General features: G+C 44.2%; 1 protein-coding gene across 7 annotated transcripts in view; it reads right to left on the bottom strand.

Moving 5' to 3' along the window:
• The window catches only part of SULF2 (sulfatase 2), a 103,084-nt gene extending 85,320 nt beyond the window's left edge, over window positions 1-17,764 (bottom strand). For 6 of the 7 annotated variants that reach the window (XM_073580539.1, XM_073580538.1, XM_073580537.1 and 3 more), the window contains exon 1: window positions 17,621-17,764. The gene's annotated coding sequence lies outside the window, so the exon portion shown is untranslated. The remainder of the gene's footprint in view (window positions 1-17,620) is intronic. The other variant, XM_073580540.1, reaches the window with a different exon arrangement.
• Between the last annotated feature and the right edge of the window lie 728 nt (window positions 17,765-18,492).

Here is an 18,492-nt window from a genome sequence, read left to right as displayed (position 1 = left end):
CAAGCAAAGGAACTTGACTGTATGACAGATGGGACAGAGGACAGTACCAACTCAGCTATCACACGATGAGTTGGAGCACTATGGCGTTATTCTCCGGAGAGTCTGTCCCGATAACTCACAGGAAAGACTGCCAGGTGTTCAAAAAGGAGACGCAGAGGACCTGGAGTGACATCTGAAAGCAGTGGCAGGTGGCGTCAAGCGGTGGGATCTCTGCAACAGCGTGTGAACATAAAGAGAGATGCAAGGTCAGCATGGGGCTGCAGCAGCAAGTGGGTTAAGTTCACATGCAGCGTTTTTGCTGCATTTTTTTTTCCAGCCAAAATCTATTCTCTTGACAACAAAAACTCTGCGTTCAAAATGCAGGTTTTGCAGCTTTTTTTGGGTGCGGATTGCATGTGTGATTTGTCCACTATACATGTTTAATAAAGCTAGTTTTATTCGCCACAAATGCTGCAAATCCTGTTTGCTGCATTTTTTGCACTCTCATTGCTGTCTGAGTGAAAAAACAATAAACAAAACACTGCATGTGAACACAGCCTTAATACTGGTCTAAGGTTCTCCCTGGCATGAGAGCCAATTCACCAGACTGATGCATTGTAATAAAGTCCGCACAGGAGAAAAAGTTGTGCCTACATGGTATACAACGGTAATAAATCCTCAGCTGTATGTCCATATGTAACATCTTTGCACCTATTTTCTAAGCAGAAAAATTTCCTACACTTGATTTCTAATATCTCATTCACACTCTGCATTTTTTCCCTTTTTGATTTTTGAAATCTGCATCAAAAGAATAGAAAAAAAAAAAAAACATGTAAAAACAGGAACGAGGTAGGATTTTACTTGCAAACTCTCTGGTTTTTGCTGCTGAAAAATGAGCAGCAAAAACACTGTGTGAACTTACCCTAATAGATCAGTACAGGTTTTCAGCCTCTAAAAGTAAATAAATCTCCCTACTCACCGTCAGCAAGCGGAGAACTTAAAATGCTAAAAAAAAAAAAAAAAAAATATTAGAACTAAAATATATATCTTTTAGATAGTTGCTTGCGTGTTTATTTGCCAAGGCATTATAAGGGCTTTAGGACTCTCAATTCTAAATATTCTTATAAAGACTTTAGCAACACTCCGAGCTAAGAGATGAAGAAGCGAGTGACCTCCTCCCCGTTGGGTTTATCTCCGCATGGTTCGGTCTCAACATGTTGGCCGCAACAAGTGTTTTATACGATTAAAATGAAGTCAAGCGGCGGCGTGGCGACTTCCACGGAGCGAGGCTGATAATACAAGCCCTCGCCGGCGACCTCCTAAAAGAGATCACACGAGGAGTTAATTGGAAATCCCGCGCTCTTTCTGCTCTTCTCTGCTGGAGCGTCGGCAAAACAAAAAAAACAATCTTAAGAGCCGACCGCGTCCCCCCCGACAACAAGCGCAGAATAAGCCCCCGCTGCAGCTCTACAATTCACAAACGGACTTCCTGCTGAATGAGGGAAATTACTGGTGAAAAGACGGAGTTTATAGTGGAGACGGATAAAAAAAAAAATAAAAATCCTGCATAACCGGGGCTCCGGAAACGTCGGCTTTCAAGCTACAGAGTTTTTGAAGTGGAGCCACGTAAAAAAATTAAACACCTGGTGTGAATATAACCTAGAAGTTCCCACCAAAACCTGCAGCATTGCACCCACATTACATTGAGAAATCAACGGATACATCACAACTCGGCGTCATAAGCAAATTACAGAGAGAATATCCCTAAATATACCACACCCTACCTCGTTAATACAGAAAATATCCTCAGTTATATCAGAGCAGCGTTGGATGCAAAACATATTCCCGGATGTATCACATCATGGCGTCATATCCACATTACACAGAAATATCACTAGATCTGTCACAACACCGTGTCGTATTCTCATCATACAGGATATCCCCAGATGAAGCTCATGGTGTCATACCCACATTATATATAGAATAGCCCCAGATACAGTACAGGGTGTCATACCCACATTATATATAGAATATCCTCAGATACAGCACAGGGTGTCATACCCACATTATATATAGAATATCCCCAGATGAAGCTCATGGTGTCATACTCACATTATATATAGAATATCCCCAGATACAGTACAGGGTGTCATACCCACATTATATATAGAATATCCCCAGATGAAGCTCATGGTGTCATACCCACATTATATATAGAATATCCTCAGATACAGCACAGGGTGTCATACCCACATTATATATAGAATATCCCCAGATGAAGTTCATAGTGTCATACCCACATTATATATAGAATATCCCCAGATGACGCTCATGGTGTCATACCCACCTTATATATACAGTTGTGGTCAAAAGTATTGACACCCCTGCAATTCTGTCAGATAATACTCAGTTTCTTCCTGAAAATGATTGCAAACACAAATTCTTTGGTATTATCTTCATTTAATTTGTCTTAAATGAAAAAACACAAAAAGAATTGTCCTAAAGCCAAATTGGATATAATTCCACACCAAACATAAAAAAAGAGGGTGGACAAAAGTATTGGCACTGTTCGAAAAATCATGTGATGCTTCTCTAATTTGTGTAATTAACAGCACCTGTAACTTACCTGTGGCACCTAACAGGTGTTGGCAATAACGATATCACACTTGCAGCCAGTTGACAAGGATTTAAAGTTGACTCAACCTCTGACCTGTGTCCTTGTGTGTACCACATTGAGCATGGAGAAAAGAAAGAAGACCAAAGAACTGTCTGAGGACTTGAGAAACCAAATTGTGGGGAAGCATGAGCAATCTCAAGGCTACAAGTCCATCTCCAAAGACCTGAATGTTCCTTCTACCGTGCGCAGTGTCATCAAGAAGTTTAAAGCCCATGGCACTGTGGCTAACCTCCCTAGATGTGGACGGAAAAGAAAAATTGACAAGAGATTTCAACGCAAGATTGTGCGGATGTTGGATAAAGAACCTCGACTAACATCCAAACAAGTTCAAGCTGCCCTGCAGTCCGAAGGTACAACAGTGTCAACCCGTACTATCCATCAGCGTCTGAATGAAAAGGGACTGTATGGTAGGAAACCCAGGAAGACCCCACTTCTTACCCCGAGACATAAAAAAGCCAGGCTGGAGTTTGCCAAAACTTACCTGAAAAAGCCTAAAACGTTTTGGAAGAATGTCCTCTGGTCAGACGAGACAAAAGTAGAGCTTTTTGGGCAAAGGCATCAACATAGAGTTTACAGGAGAAAAAAGAGGCATTCAAAGAATAGATCACGGTCCCTACAGTCAAACATGGCGGAGGTTCCCTGATGTTTTGGGGTTGCTTTGCTGCCTCTGGCACTGGACTGCTTGACCGTGTGCATGGCATTATGAAGTCTGAAGACTACCAACAAATTTTGCAGCATAATGTAGGGCCCAGTGTGAGAAAGCTGGGTCTCCCAGCAGGACAATGACCCAAAACACACTTCAAAAGGCACTAGAAAATGGTTTGAGAGAAAGCACTGGAGACATCTAAGGTGGCCAGCAATGAGTCCAGACCTGAATCCCATAGAACACCTGTGGAGAGATCTAAAAATGGCAGTTTGGAGAAGGCACCCTTCAAATATCAGGGACCTGGAGCAGTTTGCCAAAGAAGAATGGTCTAAAATTCCAGCAGAGCATTGTAAGAAACTCATTGATGGTTACCGGAAGCGGTTGGTCACAGTTATTTTGGCTGAGGGGGCTAATACTTTTGTCTGGCCCATTTTTGGAGTTTTGTGTGAAATGATCAATGTTTTGCTTTTTGCTTCATTCTCTTTTGTGTTTTTTCACTTAAGACAAATTAAATTAAGATAATAATACCAAAGAATTTGTGTTTGCAATCATTTTCAGGAAGAAACGGAGTATTATCTGACAGAATTGCAGGGGTGTCAATACTTTTGGCCACAACTGTAGAATATCCCCAGATACAGCACAGGGTGTCATACCCACATTATATATAGAATATCCTCAGATACAGCACAGGGTGTCATACCCACATTATATATACTGTAGAATATCCTCAGATACAGCACAGGGTGTCATACCCACATTATATATAGAATATCCCCAGATGAAGTTCATGGTGTCATACCCACATTATATATAGAATATCCTCGGATACAGCACATGGTGTCATACCCACATTATATAGAATATCCTCGGATACAGCACATGGTGTCATACCCACATTATATATATATAGAATATCCTCGGATACAGCACATGGTGTCATACCCACATTATATATATATAGAATATCCTCGGATACAGCACATGGTGTCATACCCACATTATATATATAGAATATCCTCGGATGCAGCACATGGCGTCATACCCACATTATATATAGAATATCCCCAGATGAAGTTCATGGTGTCATACCTACATTATATATAGAATATCCCCAGAAGAAGTTCATGGTGTCATACCCACATTATATATAGAATATCCCCAGATGAAGGTCATGGTGTCATACCCACATTATATATAGAATATCCCCAGATACAGCACAGGGTGTCATACCCACATTATATGTAGAATATCCCCAGATACAGCACAGGGTGTCATACCCACATTATATGTAGAATATCCCCAGATGAAGTTCATGGTGTCATACCCACATTATATATAGAATATCCTTGGATACAGCACATGGCGTCATACCCGCATTATATATAGAATAGCCCCAGATGAAGGTCATGGTGTCATACCCACATTATATATAGAATATCCTCGGATTATTATTATTATTATTATTTATTGTTATAGCGCCATTTATTCCATGGCGCTTTACATGTGAGGGGGGTATACATAAAAACAAGTACAATAATCTTAAACAATACAAGTCATAACTGGTACAGGAGGAGAGAGGACCCTGCCCGCGAGGGCTCACAATCTTCAAGGGATGGGTGATAATACAGTAGGCGAGGGTAGAGCTGGTCGTGCAGCGGTTTGGTCGATCGGTGGTTACTGCAGGTTATAGGCTTGTCGGAAGAGGTGGGTCTTCAGGCTCTTTTTGAAGGTTTCGATGGTAGGTGAGAGTCTGATATGTTGTGGTAGAGAGTTCCAGAGTAGGGGTGATGCGCGAGAGAAATCTTGTATGCGATTGTGGGAAGAGGAGATAAGAGGGGAGTAGAGAAGGAGATCTTGTGAGGATCGGAGGTTGCGTGCAGGAAAGTACCGGGAGACGAGGTCACAGATGTATGGAGGAGACAAGTTGTGGATGGCTTTGTATGTCATGGTTAGGGTTTTGTAATGGAGTCTCTGGGCAATTGGGAGCCAGTGAAGGGATTGACAGAGGGGAGAAGCTGGGGAATAGCGGGGGGACAGGTGGATTAGTCGGGCAGCAGAGTTTAGAATAGATTGGAGGGGTGCGAGAGTGTTTGAGGGGAGGCCGCAGAGCATGAGGTTGCAGTAGTCAAGGCGAGAGATGATGAGGGCATGGACTAGGGTTTTTGCAGATTCTTGGGTGAGGAATGAACGGATGCGTGAAATATTTTTGAGTTGAAGTCGGCAGGAAGTGGAAAGGGTTTGGATATGTGGTTTGAAGGAGAGATCAGCATCAAGGATTACTCCGAGGCAGCGAGCTTGTGGGACTGGGGAGAGTGGGCAGTCATTTACTGTAATTGATAGGTTCGTAGGGGGGGTCACGTGAGATGGGGGAAAGATGATGAATTCTGTTTTGTCCATGTTGAGTTTCAGATATCTAGTGGAGAAGAAGGATGAAATAGTGGACAGACATTGAGGGATTCTGGTTAGTAGGGAGGTGATATCTGGTCCAGAGATGTAGATCTGTGTGTCATCAGCATAAAGATGATACTGAAAGCCATGAGATTCTATGAGCTGTCCCAGGCCAAAGGTGTAAATAGAGAACAGCAGGGGCCCTAGGACTGAACCTTGTGGGACTCCGACAAATAGGGGGCGAGGTGAGGAGGTGGTGTGTGAGTGGGAGACGCTGAATGTCCAGTCTGTTAGGTATGATGAGATCCAGGAGAGGGCCAAGTCTGTGATGCCGAGGGATGAGAGGGTCTGTAATAATAGGGAATGGTCCACTGTGTCAAAGGCAGCCGACAGGTCCAGGAGGAGGAGGACAGAGTAGTGTCGCTTGCTCTTGGCAGTTAAGAGGTCATTGGTGACCTTAGTAAGGGCAGTTTCAGTGGAGTGGTGTGACCGGAAGCCAGATTGTAAGCGGTCGAAGAGGGAGCAAGAAGAGAGATGGGAGGACAGTTCAAGGTAGACGTGTTGTTCCAGTAGCTTGGAGGCGTATGGGAGAAGTGATATAGGGCGATAGCTAGATACAGAGGATGGGTCAAGAGAGGGCTTTTTGAGGATAGGTGTGATGGAGGCATGTTTAAAGCTTGAGGGGAAAACACCAGTTGTTAGTGATAGGTTGAAGAGATGGGTTAGGGTTGGGATGAAGACTGTGGTGAGGTTTGGGATGAAGTGGGATGGGATCGGGTCGAGTGCACAGGTGGTGAGATGTGATCTTGAGAGTAGAGTGGAGAGTCGATCTTCTGTAATGGTGGAGAAGTTGGTTTTGAAGGTGGAGGGCTGGGAAGTCGGGAGGAAGGGCTCTGGGGGTTGTTGACCAAAACTGTCCCTGATGTTATCAATTTTCTGCTTGAAAAATGAGGCAAAGTCTTCAGCTGAGATGAGTGGGGAGGGAGGAGGTGCTGGGGGGCGGAGGAGAGAATTGAAGGTGTTGAATAACTGTTTAGGGTTGTGAGACAGGGAGGATATGAGAGATGAGAAGTAGGTTTGTTTAGCTGTGGCGAGTGTGGTCTTGAAAGTAGTGAGGGACTGTTTGAATGCGATGAAATGCTCGTTGGAGTGGGATCTTTTCCATCTGCGCTCAGCAGCCCTGGAAGCTCGCCTCAGCTCTTTGGTCAGGCTGGTGTGCCAGGGCTGTCTGTTGATTTTGCGAGTTTTGGTATGTGTAAGTGGGGCAGCGGATTCCAAAGCTACAGCTATTGTGGTGTTATATAGAGCGGCAGCGTCATCCGCATTGTGTAAGGAACTTATATCTGTAAGAGGGAAGAGGGATTCGGAGAATGAGTGTAGGTCAAGGTGTTTAAGATTCCTGCGAGGGTGTGAAAGTTTGTGGGGTGGGGATTGTAGACATGGAGTGAAGAGGGAAGAGAATGTGAGCAGGTTGTGGTCAGAGAGAGGAAGAGGTGAGTTAGAGAGGTTAGATAGGGAGCAGAGGCGGGTGAAGATGAGGTCCAGTGTGTGGCCATCTTTGTGGGTGGCTGTAGAAGACCATTGAGTGAGGCCGAAGGAGGAAGTGAGAGATAGAAGTTTAGTGGCAGCTGAGAGGGAAGTGTCAATGGGGATGTTGGAAGTCGCCCATGATGATAGTAGGGATGTCCGCGGAAAGGAAATGAAGTAACCAGGTGGTGAAGTGGTCAAAGAAGGTGGTGGCTGGCCCTGGGGGGCGGTAGATGACAGCCAGTTGGAGGTTGGAGGGGGTGTAGATGCGCACAGAGTGCACCTCAAAGGAAGGGAGGGTAACAGAGGGTGGCAGTGGGATTGGGGTGAAGGAGCAGGTATCTGACAGGAGAAAACCAACTCCTCCACCATGTTTGCTGCTGGGGCGGGGGGTGTGAGAAAGGTGGAAGCCGCCATACGAAAGTGCAGCAGGAGAGGCTGTGTCAGAAGGGGTGAGCCAGGTTTCGGTGATGGCGAGGAAGGAGAGTTTGGTAGTAACAAAAAGATCATGGATGTAGGAAAGCTTGTTGCAGACAGAGCGAGCGTTCCACAGAGCTCCTGTTAGTGGGACTGGGGAAGCGGGGGCTGGGTGAATGGGTATAAGGTTGGAGAGGTTACGGAAGGTTGTGATAGAGCGTGGATGGGAGGTAGAAATGACTGTGGGAATGTGGTGAGGAGGACCAGGATTTGGAGAGATATCACCAGCAGTGAGAAGGAGCAGAGAAAGTGTTAGCAGGTGGGAGCAGGAGAGGGCATGAGGGGGCTGTCTGTGTTTGGAGACAGAGGATTGTATGTTAAGGAACAGTTTTGAGGCGGAGGTGAGGTGGATGGGGAGGATTGAAGAAGAGATGAACAGTTCCTTACTAGGAGTAGGGATTAGGGGAATTAGCAGAAAGTGAAGGATTATTGGGGTGAAAGTGAAAACAAACAGAAACATTGTTTACAGTGACTGTGTCCAGTTACCTTCAGTTCCCTTCTGGTTCAATTCTGGTTTTAATTCTTAAATTAATCTTCACACTTCTAGCACACAATTATTGGAATCACTGCAGACTGAAGTCTATGCAGACTTGTACTCTGCAATATATGTACAACTAAGTGCAGTCAGGTGTGAAGCAGAGAGGAGTGGTTTCTGCTCATCTTGGCCAGACAATTAAGAGTGGACCAGATGTATATGATCAAGCCAGAGTAAACAAGGTCATAAATAACGCTGGGGTTAGCTGAAAGACATACCATGTGAATGCTAGGTGCAGAGGCAAGTCTATGTGCAAAGCTGGGTGACGCACTGTGTGTCCTTCATAGACAGACAGCAGGAGAGCAGGAGAGCTGGGTGGATGGACATACCATGTGAATGCTAGGTGCAGAGGCAAGTCTATGTGCAAAGCTGGGTGACGCACTGTGTGTCCTTCATAGACAGACAGCAGGAGAGCAGGAGAGCTGGGTGGATGGACATACCATGTGAATGCTAGGATGCAGCACATGGCGTCATACCCACATTATATATAGAATATCCTCAGATACAGCACAGGGTGTCATACCCACATTATATATACTGTAGAATATCCTCAGATACAGCACAGGGTGTCATACCCACATTATATATAGAATATCCCCAGATGAAGTTCATGGTGTCATACCCACATTATATATAGAATATCCTCGGATACAGCACATGGTGTCATACCCACATTATATATAGAATATCCCCAGATGAAGTTCATGGTGTCATACCCACATTATATATAGAATATCCCCAGATGAAGCTCATGGTGTCATACCCACATTATATGTAGAATATCCCCAGATACAGCACAGGGTGTCATACCCACATTATATATAGAATATCCCCAGATGAAGTTCATAGTGTCATACCCACATTATATATATAGAATATCCCCAGATGACGCTCATGGTGTCATACCCACCTTATATATACAGTTGTGGTCAAAAGTATTGACACCCCTGCAATTCTGTCAGATAATACTCAGTTTCTTCCTGAAAATGATTGCAAACACAAATTCTTTGGTATTATCTTCATTTAATTTGTCTTAAATGAAAAAACACAAAAAGAATTGTCCTAAAGCCAAATTGGATATAATTCCACACCAAACATAAAAAAAGAGGGTGGACAAAAGTATTGGCACTGTTCGAAAAATCATGTGATGCTTCTCTAATTTGTGTAATTAACAGCACCTGTAACTTACCTGTGGCACCTAACAGGTGTTGGCAATAACGATATCACACTTGCAGCCAGTTGACAAGGATTTAAAGTTGACTCAACCTCTGACCTGTGTCCTTGTGTGTACCACATTGAGCATAGAGAAAAGAAAGAAGACCAAAGAACTGTCTGAGGACTTGAGAAACCAAATTGTGGGGAAGCATGAGCAATCTCAAGGCTACAAGTCCATCTCCAAAGACCTGAATGTTCCTTCTACCGTGCGCAGTGTCATCAAGAAGTTTAAAGCCCATGGCACTGCGGCTAACCTCCCTAGATGTGGACGGAAAAGAAAAATTGACAAGAGATTTCAACGCAAGATTGTGCGGATGTTGGATAAAGAACCTCGACTAACATCCAAACAAGTTCAAGCTGCCCTGCAGTCCGAAGGTACAACAGTGTCAACCCGTACTATCCATCAGCGTCTGAATGAAAAGGGACTGTATGGTAGGAAACCCAGGAAGACCCCACTTCTTACCCCGAGACATAAAAAAGCCAGGCTGGAGTTTGCCAAAACTTACCTGAAAAAGCCTAAAACGTTTTGGAAGAATGTCCTCTGGTCAGATGAGACAAAAGTAGAGCTTTTTGGGCAAAGGCATCAACATAGAGTTTACAGGAGAAAAAAGAGGCATTCAAAGAATAGATCACGGTCCCTACAGTCAAACATGGCGGAGGTTCCCTGATGTTTTGGGGTTGCTTTGCTGCCTCTGGCACTGGACTGCTTGACCGTGTGCATGGCATTATGAAGTCTGAAGACTACCAACAAATTTTGCAGCATAATGTAGGGCCCAGTGTGAGAAAGCTGGGTCTCCCTCAGAGATCATGGGTCTTCCAGCAGGACAATGACCCAAAACACACTTCAAAAGGCACTAGAAAATGGTTTGAGAGAAAGCACTGGAGACATCTAAGGTGGCCAGCAATGAGTCCAGACCTGAATCCCATAGAACACCTGTGGAGAGATCTAAAAATGGCAGTTTGGAGAAGGCACCCTTCAAATATCAGGGACCTGGAGCAGTTTGCCAAAGAAGAATGGTCTAAAATTCCAGCAGAGCATTGTAAGAAACTCATTGATGGTTACCGGAAGCGGTTGGTCAGTTATTTTGGCTGAGGGGGCCAATACTTTTGTCTGGCCCATTTTTGGAGTTTTGTGTGAAATGATCAATGTTTTGCTTTTTGCTTCATTCTCTTTTGTGTTTTTTCACTTAAGACAAATTAAATTAAGATAATAATACCAAAGAATTTGTGTTTGCAATCATTTTCAGGAAGAAACTGAGTATTATCTGACAGAATTGCAGGGGTGTCAATACTTTTGGCCACAACTGTAGAATATCCCCAGATACAGCACATGGTGTCATACCCACATTATATATAGAATATCCTCAGATACAGCACAGGGTGTCATACCCACATTATATATAGAATATCCCCAGATGAAGTTCATGGTGTCATACCCACATTATATATAGAATATCCTCGGATACAGCACATGGTGTCATACCCACATTATATATATATAGAATATCCTCGGATGCAGCACATGGTGTCATACCCACATTATATATATATAGAATATCCCCAGATGAAGTTCATGGTGTCATACCTACATTATATATAGAATATCCCCAGAAGAAGTTCATGATGTCATACCTACATTATATATAGAATATCCCCAGAAGAAGTTCATGGTGTCATACCTACATTATATATAGAATATCCCCAGAAGTAGTTCATGGTGTCATACCCACATTATATATAGAATATCCTCAGATACAGCACAGGGTGTCATACCCACATTATATATAGAATATCCCCAGATGAAGTTCATGGTGTCATACCTACATTATATATAGAATATCCCCATAAGAAGTTCATGGTGTCATACTCACATTATATATAGAATATCCTCAGATACAGCACAGGGTGTCATACCCACATTATATATAGAGTACCCCCAGATGAAGTTCATGGTGTCATACCCACATTATATATAGATTATCCTCGGATACAGCACATGGTGTCATACCCACATTATATATACTGTAGAATATCCTCAGATACAGCACAGGGTGTCATACCCACATTATATATAGAATATCCCCAGATGAAGTTCATGGTGTCATACCTACATTATATATAGAATATCCCCAGATGAAGTTCATGGTGTCATACCCACATTATATATAGAATATCCTCGGATACAGCACAGGGTGTCATACCCACATTATATATACTGTAGAATATCCTCAGATACAGCACAGGGTGTCATACCCACATTATATATAGAATATCCCCAGATGAAGTTCATGGTGTCATACCCACATTATATATAGAATATCCTCGGATACAGCACAGGGTGTCATACCCACATTATATATACTGTAGAATATCCTCAGATACAGCACAGGGTGTCATACCCACATTATATATAGAATATCCCCAGATGAAGTTCATGGTGTCATACCTACATTATATATAGAATATCCCCAGAAGAAGTTCATGGTGTCATACCCACATTATATATAGAATATCCCCAGATGAAGGTCATGGTGTCATACCCACATTATATATAGAATATGCCCAGATATAATGTGGGTATGACACCCTGTGCTGTATCTGGGGATATTCTACATATAATGTGGGTATGACACCCTGTGCTGTATGTAGAATATCCCCAGATACAGCACAGGGTGTCATACCCACATTATATATAGAATATCCTCGGATACAGCACATGGCGTCATACCCGCATTATATATAGAATAGCCCCAGATGAAGGTCATGGTGTCATACCCACATTATATATAGAATATCCCCAGATGAAGCTCATGGTGTCATACCCACATTATATATAGAATATCCTCGGATGCAGCACATGGCGTCATACCCACATTATATATAGAATATCCCCAGATGAAGCTCATGGTGTCATACCCACATTATATATAGAATATCCTCGGATGCAGCACATGGCGTCATACCCACATTATATATAGAATATCCCCAGATGAAGCTCATGGTGTCATACCCACATTATATATAGAATATCCCCAGATGAAGCTCATGGTGTTATACCCACATTATATATAGAATATCCTCGGATGCAGCACACAGCGTCATACCCACTTTATATATAGAATATCCTCGGATGCAGCACACAGCGTCATACCCACTTTATGTGCAGAATATCCCCGAATGAGGCACACAGTGAATACCCTCGTTATATAGAAAATATCCCCAGACTAAGTACACGGTGTCATACCCACATATGTACAGAATAGCCCAGAATAAAGCACGCGGAGTCATACCCACGTTATAAAAGGAATATCCCCGAATGGCAGACGGTGTCATATCCACGTTCTAGACAGAATATCCCAGGATGCAGCACACAGAATCATACCCACATTATGTACAGAATGTCCCAGGATGGAGCACACAGTATCAAACTGACATTATATACAAAATATCCCAGAATAAAGCACAAGGTGTCAAACTCACATTATGTGCAGAATAGCCCAGGATGAAGCCCCAGCAGTTCCATGGTTTTCTGTGCGGTGGACTCCGGGAAAATGGCTGCCAGGAGCGGTGCATTCGCAGATGGAGATCTCGGCACCAATATCACGGGAGAAGAGATCTCAGCGCAGAAATCTCCGCTTCACCGCAGCCACCCCTACCAGTAAGCAATAAGACGCATGGATTATAAGAAGCACCACCATTAAAATTTTTTTTTTTTTTTTCCTATTTTTCTCCTCAAAATTTGGGGTGCGTCTTATAATCCGGAGAGTCTTATAATCCGAAAAATACGATATGTTACTTGTGATTTTTCATTGCATTCTTATTTTGTTTTTGACTGCAGTTTTTGTCTCGTTTTGGTATGTCATGTTTTAAATTATAGCCGCTTTGTTTTTTATATGTCCTGATATTTGGCTTTGACAAAACTCAATTGTTACAGTCATGTATGGATTATTTGTGTTTTTTACCTGCAAATTTTTCGCATTTAATGCAAGTCTACTGGGAAAATAAACACATAAATCTCGTATTAAAAAAAAAAAAGAGAACTTGACATGTTGCGGATTCGAAACTCGCACCGCAAATCATATTACGCGGAGTAAAAAAAAAAATAAAATAAAGACAGGACATGAGCGTTCTATAAACCCCATTGACTTTACTGGAACTGTAAACACAGTATATAGAGACTATCCCTGGATATATAAGGGTACGTGCACACGCTGCGGAATCCGCTGCGGATTAATCCGCACGGATTTTGCAAAAACTGCAGATAAACCTCAGGTCAAAAGACCTGCGGATTATCTGTGGTTTTGCCTGCGGATTGGCCCTGCGGATTCACCATCTCCACAATGGTGGAGATAGGAACCCGCAGCGGATTCCGCAGAAAGAATTGTCAATTCTTTCTGCGGATTCAAAACCGCAGCAAATCCGCGCGGATTTTTCCGCTACGTCTACACAGCGGTTTTTTTATACCATTCATTTGAATGGTACTGTACACCGCAGATAACACTGCTGCGGGTCCGCAGCGGCCAAAACCGCTGCGGAAACGCAGCGGAATCCGCAGCGTGTGCACGCAGCCTAACAGCTCGGAGTCGTACACATCCACCATTTGTTCGCCAGTCTAGATGAAAAGCGTCCGGGAGTAAAATGCGCCAACTTTATAGAGACGTATCCTGAGCTGCCATGCTGTACCGCAGAAAATAGACTCCTGCTGGTGACTGGGGTACATTTCTGGACCTACATATGCAAAATATGATGGATTTGGGCAGTCCCCACCCCAGTTCTGCCCACTTTTCAAAAAGTTTGTGGCGCTGGCTGGGATTGAATCTCAGAACTTTAGCGCAAAAATGTGTGTGATGTTTTAGATCAGCAAAATGGTGTAAACTACTTAAAAAGGTTATCCAGGACTATTTTTATTTTATTTATTTATTCTTTTTACTGTGGGCCTAAAAATTAACAGGCAGGTTGATGTTAACTACCTGCCTGTTCTGCCTGGCGCCGGCTCAGAACAGTCATTGACCTCAGCTGACCCAGTGATGCTACTCCTGCTGCAGACCAACAGGGCAGTTCTTCCTCTAATGCTGCTCTGCCGACATGATGCTGACTGACAGCCGGCTCCCCGCAGTTAGGCAGTGGGGAGCCAGATGTTAATCAGCATGATATTGGCAGTCACACCCCGTCAGAAGTTGCTGTACTGTTGACGTGATGTCAACGGATGCCGTAGAATTGCTGCCACGAGCAGTCTGTGACTGCTCGGACCAGCCAAATAGTTAGCAACTATTTGATGTCCTTTATATTAACTGAGTATATAGAACAGGGCGGTCGTATAAAGTATATACGGTATGATGTTGCCGCATGTATGACAGGAAGGTGTATGGAGGATCTCACTGACGGAAGGCTTCACAGAGGACGCCACCTAACGTATACATGACGCAGTGGTGCACAGAGGATGTTACTAGGAGCACATACGGCAGGACAGACAGTGAGCATGCAACGGGACAGACATCACCAGGTGTCTGCATGACAGGACAGACATAAGGTGCATATACAAAAAGATGAAAACAGCATCGATGGTCTCCCCTCATTGTTGCATTTTTACCTTTTTTCTATAGTTTTTGGGGTTTTTAGACACTTTTTGATTTGCACCTTTTTTAAGCTTATTTTATGTTTTATGTTTTGTTCTTTTTTGTAAATGATCCCCATTGTGGGCAGAGTCTTTGTTTTCCAGATATTTGAGACCGAGTCATCATCTGCGACTTGACATCAGTTGAAAAGGATGGATAGCACCTGGTGTACACTGGATAAGACGTACAGTATATCGCCCGGGACGTAGCTACGACAGGATGATGTACAAAGGAAATTTATACAGGGCACAGATATCACTCCTTGTAGGAATTATATAGAATATATCAACACTATACATGAGCGTGAGGTGTAAACAGGAGATCAGGATGCGAGAGAGATATATATATATATATATATATATATACACACACACACACACACTGTACGAGCCACATGCAGATATCTTCACACGGAATTTGCTTCAATCAGTGAGGTTATTAATGGTTGTCTGAGGAATGTTCTGTCGTGCTAAATTCACTTGGGCAAATCATCAAGATGCGCTGCTGGCAGCTCCTTTACAATTGCCAAACAATAACATCCCAGATGTGCTTGATGGGAGACAATTCCGAAGATGATGCAAGACATGGTAGCAAGTTTATGCCACACAGGCTGCTCACAGGAACACGCATCCTGGTATTGTCATGTTAAAAACGGCTCCTGGGGCACTTTTAGGGAAATGGCCATTGCACTGGTTCCACAAATCATTGTAATACACTGACCTGTTAGTGCACCTAGAATGAAGAATAGAGGAATCCTGCTACTGTACAATGTGTCACCCCACACCATAGTCCCAGGAGTAGGAACAGTGTGATGTTCCCCTGTGAAGGCCTCTCCATGGCGTTGCCCACCTAGTCTTGTCAGATATGAATAATGGCGCATATTTATCCATTCTGAACTGCAATTGAAATTAGACATCACATAACGAGGAGAAGGGCTCATACTCATCGGTGTTAATAAAAATCGGTCCGATGTTGTTCCTGAACGTGCAAAGTGATTCTTCTCACCTAGCATCCACAAGCAATGCGATTGTAACATTAGAGAATTACTCTATGTAAAAGCCATGTCATTTATCTATAGTTTTCTGGCAAAATATTCTTCAATGCATTGATATTTAGATAGGTAGAAATATGTGCGTGAGATATATAATCATTGCTTTGCGTGTGTAGCTTACAGTAAATGTATTTAAGTCATAACTTACAGAAAAAAAATGGTGTGGGGTCCCCCCATATTTTTATTAACCAGCTGAATGTAAGCCGACAGCTGTGAGCTAATGTTTACAGCTTGGGAAGGGGATAATAAACATGGCGCTTCCCAGGCTATTAATATCAGCTCACAGCTGTATAATTAGCCTTTCCTGGTTATTAAAATGGGGGACCCCCCAAAAAAATGATGTGTGGCCCCCAATAATTAATAAACAGCAAAGGCAAGGCAGACAGGTGTGGGCTAATATTAATAAGCTAGGAAGGGGCCATGGATATTCGTCCCCTCCCAGAATAAAATCATCTCTCAGTCGACCCAGAAATCCAATTCCGACGCTTAGTCTCCACTCTTCCCACTTACCCTGGTGCGGTGGCAAGGGGGGGTAATAGTATTGGGGTTGATGTCAGCTTTGCATTGGTAGCTGACATCAAGCCCAGGGATTAGCAAATGAGACCTGCCTGCCTAGTCTTTGCTGGTTAATAATTATATTTGTTTTCTTTTTTTTGGGGGGGGGGGGGGGGGGAGTGGATTCACTCATTTTAATCAATGCTAAGTATACAGCTGTGGGATGATATTAATAGACTGGGAAGCTCCATGTTTTTTGTATCCCCCTTCCCAGGATAAACATCTGCCCACAGCTGGTTATTAAAAATGCAGGGGTGATTGAATTATTAGCTAAATACCTGATCATCAAACTACACGCGCTGCACTAATTTTGTCACTGACATCTTTCTATCATTCTATGTAGGCTCACCATACTCAGCTGATGAAATGTCGGGTTTTCTAGGAGATGAGTGCGTAAAAATCGGACGGCACTCACATGGTCCGTGTACCATACGCTTTTTTTTCCCCGCACCACATGTGCCACAAAGAGGTCTCCATGAGGGAACGGGAAAGTGTCTCAGAAGCCGCTTTTCCATATGACGATACCAGGCCACATGTTGCTCATGCTACCTGTCCTAAACGTGTTACCAGGGCCTGCGGCGTCTCCCACAGAGCTCATCTGGGACATCTAGCGGCAATGACACAGGAGCTGCCAGCAGCGGATCTTGATGACTCCCCCAGTGCTGCAGCTGAAGCTGTGGGTGCAGCGAGTTCTGTACCTGGAGCTTTTACAGATCAATTTTGGGTAACAAATGTGCTTCATCCTGAGCAGATCAGTTGTCTCCATCGGACACGGCTGAGAAATACAGATCCCGTATCTATATACCTTTCACAGATGACAGGGCTGTGCGCCGAGCCTGGCTCCCGGTGTACGCGCCGTGCAGGTGCCGGGGCCGCCGGTGCAGCTCGCTCTCAGGACAGTTGCGCTTCACATACGGGGGACATTGCCGGTGACACCCCGCCTGCCCTCACGTACCTGTCATGCTCCGGCTGCCGCTCCCCTGGTCACTCCGAGGCTCCAGACCCGGCTGCAGGTGTCGGCACCCGCTGCCGCTTCACCACTGATCCGCAGTCAGCGCAGACGGCGGCTTAGAGCTCCGCCCCCTCCCGCCGAACCCCGCCCTGGCGCCGCCCACTGCCTAGCAGCCCCGCCCAGAGCTGGCGCTTCATACCTGTGATGTCGGAGATCCGGCCGCACGGTGTAGGGGTAGGAGGAGGATAGCACCGTGCGGCGGGAGACACCGGAGCGCCTGGGGTCAGTCACACAGACGTGAGGTAATCCTCAATGATGGCGTCGTAGTGCAGGTAAATTACTGTCACCATGGTGATTGGAGTGGCGCCAAAAGGACCCCGATTGACTAGAACGGTGTCCATCGAAGTTTCCGTCATTTCCTCAGGGAAATGTGAATGGAGCCGATTCCTGAGAAGAAACATGGTGGTGAGAAAATATCAGGGTGTTCCCACCGTAAAAACGCGTCTCTGTGGGAAATAAAAAAATAAACGCTTGTCTGAACTGTGCCTACTGCCAACATTAGGCTGTGTGCGCTTGTTTGGACTTGTCCTCACATAATGGAAGGCGCAGGGCTTCCAGCAGCACAGAGTATTGTCAGGGGAGGACCGCTCTTGTGAGGGAACCACAACTCCCAGCATACCCCTGGTAGCTGCAGAGCCGCAGGAGATAATATCCTAAGAGTTAATGTAATCTTTAGGCTCTGTGCACACGCTGCGGATTAGGTGCGGATTCATCCGCGCGGATTTTGTAAAATCCGCAGGTCAAAATACCTGCGGATTGCTCTGCGGTTTTGCCCTGCGGTTTTTCATCTCCACAATGGAGGAGATGGCAAACCG

The sequence above is a fragment of the Dendrobates tinctorius genome, unplaced genomic scaffold (genome assembly GCF_039654945.1).
Source record: "Dendrobates tinctorius isolate UK_male_01 unplaced genomic scaffold, ASM3965494v1 ptg000065l, whole genome shotgun sequence".
Classification (NCBI taxonomy): Eukaryota; Metazoa; Chordata; class Amphibia; order Anura; family Dendrobatidae; genus Dendrobates; species Dendrobates tinctorius.
The sequence above is the reverse complement of the archived record's forward strand: the minus strand, read 5'-3'. Positions and strand labels throughout refer to the sequence as shown.